Source organism: Trichechus manatus, unplaced genomic scaffold (assembly GCF_000243295.1).
Source record: "Trichechus manatus latirostris isolate Lorelei unplaced genomic scaffold, TriManLat1.0 scaffold00153, whole genome shotgun sequence".
Classification (NCBI taxonomy): Eukaryota; Metazoa; Chordata; class Mammalia; order Sirenia; family Trichechidae; genus Trichechus; species Trichechus manatus.
Window position 1 is genome coordinate 5,505,218 of NW_004444089.1, and position 6,545 is coordinate 5,511,762.

The window sequence follows — 6,545 nt, forward strand, 5'->3', positions numbered from 1 at the left end:
GAGAGAGAGAGCCATCCCCACAGAGAGAGAGCCGTCCCCACAGAGAGAGCCATCCCCACAGAGAGACAGAGAGCCGTCCCCATAGAGAGAGAGCCGTCCCCACAGAGAGAGAGCCGTCCCCACAGAGAGAGAGCCGTCCCCACAGAGAGAGAGCCGTCCCCACAGAGAGAGAGCCGTCCCCACAGAGAGCCGTCCCCACAGAGAGAGCCGTCCCCACAGAGAGAGAGAGAGCCGTCCCCACAGAGAGAGAGCCGTCCCCACAGAGAGCCGCCCCCTAGAGCCGGCGCCCTGAATCTGGACCTCCGGCCTCCTGGACTGTGAGGGAGTGAGTCTGTGTCTGTCAAGGCCCCCCCACAGGTGGAGTTTCTGTTCCAGCAGCACTAGGGGATGCCCCAGCCCTCAGCTACCTCTTCTTCCTCATCTTCCTTCACGTTCTTCTGCTACATAAACAGCCTGTGGTCCCCAGCCTGTCTTAGTGTCTAGCGCTGCTGTGACACACACACCACAGCGGGTGGCTTCAACCAACAGAATTTTATTTTCTCACAAAACTGGAGGCTAAACGTCCAAACTAGAGTCGCAGCTGTTTCGATTCTTTCCAAGACGCTCCTTGGCCCCTCGGCCTGTGGGGGAGCCTCGCGGGCCGTCTGTCCTCCCTCGTGTGTGTGAGGGAGTGTGTGTGTGTGTGAGTGTGAGTGTGTGTGTATGAGTGTGAGTGTGTGTATGAGTGTGTGTGTGAGTGTGTGTGAGGGAGTGTGTGTGTGAGTGTGTATGAGTGTGTGTGCGCGTGAGTGTGTGTGTGAGTGTGTGAGTGTGAGGAAGTGTGTGTGAGTGTGTGCATGTGTGTGAATGTGAGCAAGTGCATGAGCGTGAGTGGGTGTGTGAGTGTGTGGATGAGTGTGTGGGGGTATGAGTGTGAGTGTGTGAGTGAATGAGTGTGTGTGTGAATGTGAGTGTGTGTATGACTGCATGTGTGTGCGTATGAGTGAGTGTGTATTAGTGTGTGGATGTGTGTGTGGGGGTGTGGGGGTGAGTGTGTGAGTGTGTATTAGTGTGTGGGTGTGGGTGAGTGAATGTGAGTGTGTGTTGTGAGACTGGCAGTGTGTGTGTAAGTGGGAGTGTGAATATGGGGCGGTGTGTGAATATGAATGCAGTGTGAGCATGTGTGAGTGTGTGACTGTACAGTGTGTCAGTATAAGTGACTGTGTGTGAGTGTGTATGAGTGTAAGTGTGGGGGGGTGTGAGTGACTGTGTGCCAGTGTGAGGTGTGTGAGTATAAGTCTGTGTGTGAGAGGTGTGAGTGTATGAGTGTGTGTGTGGATGTGAGTGTGTGTGTGGATGTGTGTGTGAGTGTGGGTGTGTCTGTCTCAACTGCGCTTTGTCTAACTCAGAAGTGATTCCATTTAGAATGCACCCTCCCCACAGATGGCCTCAGCAGCACACCAAAGAACCCCCATTTCCAAACAGTCACATCCACAGCCCTGTCATTGTTGTCATTGTTGTCATTGTTGTTGGGTACCGTCGAGTAGATTTTGATTTGTAGCAACGCTGTGTGACAGAGTAGAGCTGCCTCATGGGTTTCCTAGACTGTAGTACTTAGGGAGCTGATCCCCAGCCCTTTCTCCAGCGGAGCCCTTGGGTGGTAGAGATTCTGACAACATCACCTATTTTGGGGGACACAATTCACTCCATAGCACTGCCCTTTGTCATGTTTTCCACTCTGGTGCCTTTGCTTGTATAGTCCCCCACCCCCACCCTGCCCCGTCCTCTTCTAAATTGCTTCTAATCACCTTTTGAGACCCAGTTCAGTGGCTCCTTCCTCGAGAAAAGATCCCTGACCCTGGCCTCCCATGGGGCCTGCGGAGTATCTGTATCTGTACCTGGTTTGTGGCCATTCCCATTGTCCTCTTGAGAAGCAGCCCAGGTGGGGTTAGGGGGACCTTGGTATCTGCTTCCAGGTACTGGAGGTTTTGGATTCCAGCTATGACCTTGGGTGTCTTGCTTAACTCCTCAAGCTTTCATTTCCTTCAGCTGGTAAAATAAGTAATTCTTCCCATGTTAAAGTGTTAAAACCACAGATGGTGGAACCCAACTGCTCGCTGTGAATCTTGGACCTGCTACTTCCCCGGTGTTTGACCTTGGGGACTTTGTCTCAGCTGGCTGCATCCCGATTTGCTAAACAGTGTTGATAACGGCAGCGAGGATACAGAGTTACTGCGAGGATTGGGTGGAAGACGCGTACAGAGCCCTTAGCATCTGGCCAGGCAGGACCATCATTATCACAAGGGGGGTAAGGGGAAGAGGAGAGAGAGGCGGGAGAGGAAGAAAGGAGAGAAGAAAGGCAAAGCCTTCCGTAAATTCTAAGGGAGGCTTGGGTAATCCCATACCAACTCATCAAAGGAAATACAAAAGCCAGGAGGGAGAATTAAATTTTTTTAACCTTAGGAGCCCTGGTGGCACAACAGTTAAGCACTTGGCTGCTAACCGAAAGATTAGCGGTTTGAACCCACCCAGCGGCTCCACATGAGAAAGGCGCGGTGATCTGCTCCCGTAAAGATAACAGCCAAGGAAACCCTATGGGGCAGCTCTACTCTGTCACGTGGGGTCTCTATGAATCGGAATCGAGTCAACATCATCAAACAACAACAACATCTATCGTATGTTAGGAAAAATATTGCTTACTGTTGTTATCACATAAATATGAGTCACAATATTTTCAGTAACCATATTAAAATTTGTACCTTCCGTTCCTAGAAAAAAAAGTTTTGATTTTTATTTTGTTTTTAGAAAACCATCACAGTTTTTTCACAGGACAGGAGAGAGGGAGGGTGAGAGAGAGGGAAGTAAAAGAGAAACAGAAAAGAGTGACCAGCAGTTCCCACCCGAAGATGCTGCACCAGTAACTACAGGCACTAGTTTATTCGCCAGAATATGTGTCTTTGCTGCTTCGTGCACACGGCTGGCATGACAGGAGTTTCCGGAGGGGAAAACAACCTCCTGAAAAGTAGCCATCTGTCAGATGAGTAAGTCGGGGTTATGAGAACATTGGTGACTGGATATGACACACAAGTAGAGTGAACACAGACCCAAATCACATCTTCCAGGTGAACTGACGAGGAGGCAAGGAGTGACCCCGTCACATACACATGAGCATGCCGGCCACATGCCCACGCTCAGGGTCCTAGCTCTGCAGGTGGACAGCACGTGGAGGCGTGGGTTTACTGCCAGCACCTCCCCATCAGAGCTGGCAACTTTAGGTAAACGCTGGTCCTCAACTTAGGAGTTCAGACACCTGTGCAAGCAGGTGGACGTGGGTTATGTGACTGAGGTGGGTTATGACAGACATGGCATTAATAGACCTAGATACATCATTTGCAACCTTTAGGCCTTAATGAAGTTACTTCATCTCTTTAAAAGGAGCCCTGCTGGTGCAATAATCAAGCACTCAGCTGCTAACCTAAAGGTCAGTGGTTCAAACCCACCAGCCGCTTCAAGGGAGAGAAGACCTGGTGATCTGCTTCTGCAAAGATTACAGCCTAGAAAACCTTATGGGGGAAATTCTACTCTGTCATATGTAGAGTCACGATGAGTCGGAATCGACTTGATGGCACACAGCAACAATCTCTTTAAAAGGAGCCCTGGTGGTGCAATCATTAAGCTCTCGGTTGTTAACTGAAAGATTGGCAGTTTGAACTCATCGGCTCTGTGGAAGAAAAGAACTGACTATCTTCTCTTGTAAAGATTACAGCCTAGAAAATCCTACGGGGCAGTTCTACTCTGTTGTATATAGAGTCACTACGAGTCGGAATCGACTCAATCAAACCCAACAATCTCTTTAAGCTTCAGGGCCCTTATCGGTAAAATGGGAGTAACAACCATCACTGGTTAACTTGTCAGAAAACCAAAACCAAACCAAACCCACTGCCATAGAGTTGATTACAACTCATAGCAAACCTACAGGACAGACTAGAACTGCCCCAAAGTGTTTCTAAGGAGCGGCTAGTGAATTCAACCTGCCAACCTGTTGGTTAGCAGCTGAACACTTAACCATGGTGCCACCAGGGTATGTAGTGGATGCTTTTGTGCCCAGATCTCTCCGTCAGGGCCGGGGCACTCATGCCTTCAGCTCCCAGGAGGTTGGCTGAGGATAGTTCTCCTCGGAATCCTTCTCCGGAAATTGTCCTCATCCTTCCCCAAGTTCACACCCCTCCTCAGGCCAGCCTACGTCCAGTGACTCCTCGATCCATGTCTGAAATACATGCAGAGTCCAGCCACACCTTTCCATCTCCATCCATGTCCTCCATGGGCCATGCCGCCAACATCTCTCAACTAGATTCTTGCAGTAGCTTTCTGGTTGGTCTCCCTCACAATGTCCTTGACTCACTAAAGACTATTACCAACACAACCACCTGGATGGTCCCTTTAAAGCATAAATCAGATGGGTGCCTTCCAGTGGCTCCCTATCCTCATAGCGTCCCTTATAAATGCCTGCAAAGCCCTACAGGATGTCTCACCACTAGGTCACCCTGCTTGGAGAAACTCCCAAACTCCTCTTGAGATCTGCCACGCTCTCCATGTTCCTGTCACTCTAGCCATGCGGGTCTCCTTGCTGATGCTCGAACTCATTAGGCCTGCTAAAGACCTTGCACTTGCTCTTCCCTCTGTCTGGGATGTTCTTCCCTCACAGGACATGCTCCTACACTTCACTCCAATCTTTCTTTAAATGACTCGTGATCACTTGTGAGCAGCCATCCAAGGTACAACAATTGGTCTCTATTTGCCTGGAGAAGCAGAGGAAGAAGGAGAGTAAGGAATTGGGGGAGGAACTGAAATACATGTCCAATTGCCTCTATGAGCAAATGGTGCCCAGCTACCATTACTGAATGAATTGACTGAAGATTCTATAGAAGAATCCTGATCCAAAGGAGACAAATATGGAACAGAACTTCAAATTCTCATAAAATCCAGACATTCTGGAGCCATTGAGGCTGGATGACCCCCCAAAACAATTGCCCTCAGGAAATGTTTAAACTTAAAACTTAAACCAAAACTATCCCCTTAAACCAAGCAATTGTTTAGCTTAATTACAAAAAAAAAAAAAATCTGCTTGAACATTGTGTTCTTTTAAAGAATTATTGATATGAAATCCAATTGACAACAGCAACTCAAAAGATTAGATGAGAAACTCAGGGGGTGGTGAGTTTATGTTGATGACGGTGAAACAATTCAGAAAAGGATATTGAGAAACGTAGCACAACATGAAGAACGTAACCAGTGTCACTGAATTGCCCACGTAGAAATTGTTGAATTGACGCATGTTTTCCTCTGTATATCTCCACAAAAAAATAAATAAATGTCTCGCAATCAGTGAAGTCTTTCCTGTCCACTCTATTTAAAATTGCAGCACCCTATCCCCTGTTTCCTGTTTATCTTCCTCTTTCACACTTATCACCACTGACACACTGTAACTTTTACTAGTATCCTTGTTTCTGGTCTGTCTCCTCCCACTAGAACATAAGCTGCATGACAGCAGGAATTTTAACTTTACTTTGTTCATCGCTGTATCGCCACCTCCTGCTATACAGAGCTTAACATACAGTAAGAGCCCAATAAACAGTTCCTGGGGCATGAATGAGTTCCCAAAAGGTCAGGAACTTCCCTGACAGGCGGTAAGTAAGCCTCCACACAGTTCAGATCATTGGTGGTTCAGTGGCAGGATTCTCACCTTCCTTGCAGGAGACCCAGCGACAATTCCCGGCCAAGGCACCTCACGAGCAGCCACCACCCCGTCTGTCAGTGGAGGCTGGGATGTTGCTATGATGCTAAACAGATTTCAGTGGACCTTCCAGACTACAACAGATCAGAAAAAGGGCCTGCTGGTCTACTTATGCCAATCAGCCAGTGAAAAACCTATGGATCACAATGGTCCAGTTCCCAACTGATCAAGGGGATGGTGCCGGACAGGGGAGCGTTTTGTTCCATTGTGTATGGGGTTGCTGTGAGTCAGGGGCCAACCTGACAGCAGCTAACAACAACAAAAATATACACATTTATATGAGTACGTATAAACAAACACAAGAATTTAAACACAGTGTAGTGATAAGAGCACGGCTGCTAACCAAAAAGTCGGGCAGTTTGAATCTACCAGCCGCTCTTTGAAAATCCTATGGGGCAGTTCTCCTCCATCCTATAGGGTTGCTGTGAGTCGGAATCCACTTGATGGCAAGGGGTTTGGTTTTTGTTTTTGCTTTTTTTAATTTTTTCCCATGCAAAAATTTATACATACATTGTTATGTGACTCTAACTGCTCTCCCCGTACTGTGACAGCACACTCTTCCTTTCCACCCCTGATTCCGCATGTCCATTCAACCAGCTCCTAACCCTCTCTGCCTTCCCATCTCATCTCCGGAGAGAAGCTGCCCGTTTAGTCTCTTGTATGTACTTGAGTTAAGAAGCACACTCCTCACAAGTATCATTTTATGTCCCACAGTCCAGTCCAATCCCTGTCTGAAGAGTTGGCCTCGGAAATTGTTTTAGTTCTGGGCTGA